The sequence below is a fragment of the Hevea brasiliensis genome, chromosome 13 (assembly GCF_030052815.1).
Source record: "Hevea brasiliensis isolate MT/VB/25A 57/8 chromosome 13, ASM3005281v1, whole genome shotgun sequence".
Taxonomy (NCBI): domain Eukaryota; kingdom Viridiplantae; phylum Streptophyta; class Magnoliopsida; order Malpighiales; family Euphorbiaceae; genus Hevea; species Hevea brasiliensis.
The window spans coordinates 58,089,376-58,091,828 of NC_079505.1; positions in this window are offsets into that span (position 1 = coordinate 58,089,376).

The following is a 2,453-nucleotide window of genomic DNA, read 5'->3' on the forward strand; positions in this document are numbered from 1 at the left end:
GCAACCAAAAATGAAAGTGGATAAATTTAAGGAAATAATGAATATAACAAGTACAAAATAAATAAGACTATAAATAATCATTGAAAATTTGTCTGCAATGAGACATCAATACATTCACTGCATATTTATTTCCTGTTATTTCTTTTTATTCTATTATTGGCACCACTAAGCATTATTGCTTAGAGCATTGCTTTTTGCCACGCGTAGGTTCTGAAAAAAAATCGACAGAGAGCCCAGTAGACCACAGACTGGGTGAGACTATCTTCAGCTTTACATAGTGTCCGTGTCACCTCATAGGCTTCAATGCATTGGTAGGACACTAGGTTTCATTTTGGTATTTTATAAATAACTTTTATTTTCTCATGTATTATTGAGACTTATATAATATATTTTGGTATTAATGTAAATAGTAAAAATTTGTGTTTATAAATGAAAAATTGAGTATTTATTTTTGACTTGTTTATGAATATCATGTGAAATGAATGAATGAGAAATGGAAATATTGTTGAAAAAAATATTGAGACTTTGTTGATAAAATGGAGTTTGAGAATGATTGAAAACATATTGGAAGTGTTTTTCACAGGTTCCGAAGAATTATTTTCTCCATTTTTAGCCAGTACTCCGCCGGATTTTCTATAAAATTTACGGAACCTCAAATAAATTTATGTTTTCAATAAATGACTTAAATGAATTATACTTCACAAATTGTACTTCATATCCATGAAAGAAATAAATAAGGAATGTTAAAAATAACTGAAATAAAATAGGGTGTTCTGGCACATTGTGTGGCATATCATACTAGGCTGCACTGTAGACGGGTAAGGGGTGTCACATTTAGTGGTATCAGAGCACAGTTTAGGCATTTCTGGGTCTAAATCGAGTCCATACCATGCATTGCATTTGTAAGAGTCGAGGTGACACTAATGCAAATCTGTTTGTCTTTGTTATTTTGATTAAGATATGGACCCTACATCTCAGAGGGCAGTTGAAGAGGAAGTGGAGAGTCATGCTCTACCTGTAGCAGCTGAGACTGGGGGTAGGGGAGAACTTACTCCACCAGCTCCAGCAGAGCTTTCTCAGCCTCCACAGGCCATGTTCCAGCAAATGGCAGAGTTTTTCAGACAAATGGTTGGGGTAATGCCACCACCACCACCTCCACAGCAGAAATCACATCTGGAAAGATTAAAAAAATTTAGAGCAATGGATTTCTTTAGCAAGAGAGAAGATGATTCTGTTGTAGCCGAAAACTGGTTGAACAGAACAGGAAGGGTTTTAAAGCAACTGCACTGCACTCCAGAGAAAAATCTAGAAGCTGCTGTATTTTTGTTGCAAGATGATGCCTACCAATGGTGGGATACAGTGTCTAGTAAAATGCAGCCAGAATTAATAACTTAGGACTTCTTCCTCTCAGAATTCACAAAGAAGTATGTGGGTAGTGTATACCTGGAAGAGAGAAGAAGAGAGTTCATTAACCTGAGGCAAAGATAGCTGACAGTGGCAGAGTATAAAAAGGAATTTATCAGACTGAGTCGTTATAGAAGGGAGATAGTCCCTAATGAGGCTAAATGGTGTAAAAGATTTGAAAAGGGACTAAATGACAACATAAAGATAATGATCACTACCTTGGGAATCACAAACTTCACCAAGTTAGTGGAAGCTGCATTAAAAGTTGAGAAAGGTAGAAGTGAGCAGACTAGAAGAGAGAGACAGCAGAAGAGGGACCTGGGTCAGTCTAGCTCATCTCCTACACCAGGAAAGAAGTTTAAAGGTCCACCTGCACAGAGTTTAGGTCAACCTCAAGGTCAAGGTCAGTCCAGGGGCCCAGGCCACAATTCACCCCTAGGAGAGGTCAATCCACACCATCAGTGGGTAGCTCTCCAGGGATGGGTTCAGGGAACCAGCCCAAGCATCTTCTACATGTCTGCATTGCCTGAAGTGGCATAAGGGGGAGTGTTGGAGGGTGACGGGTGCCTGCTTAAGGTGTGGGTCGACATAGCATCAGTTAAGGCACTGTCCACGCAGAACTACTGAAGGAACAGAAGCGTAAAAAACACAAGTTTATACCATTTAATTCAAAAATTTTCACCTAGGGTCACATGCATCATGCAAGATTTATTTTATCTATTTGATTTCAATGATAAACAACATATTAAAACTCTTTTAATATGTTTTTGGACCTGTATTTGCTATTTAAGATTTTAAAATTAATCAGATTAATTTTAGAACCCTAGATTAAATCAAGAACGATTACACTAACCTCTTGATGCACTGCAGCGTGTCTGCGCCTTTGAGATTCGTCTTTAGGACACCAGATGTTGTCCCTCTAGCTTGTCCACATCAAGAACACCTATGGCAGCCCTTGAACAGCTTCTAAAGCTTTTTCTATTAATTAGAAATTGAAGTTCTACCTTTTAAGAGATTAGAGATGTAAACAGGACACTAGAAACAATTTC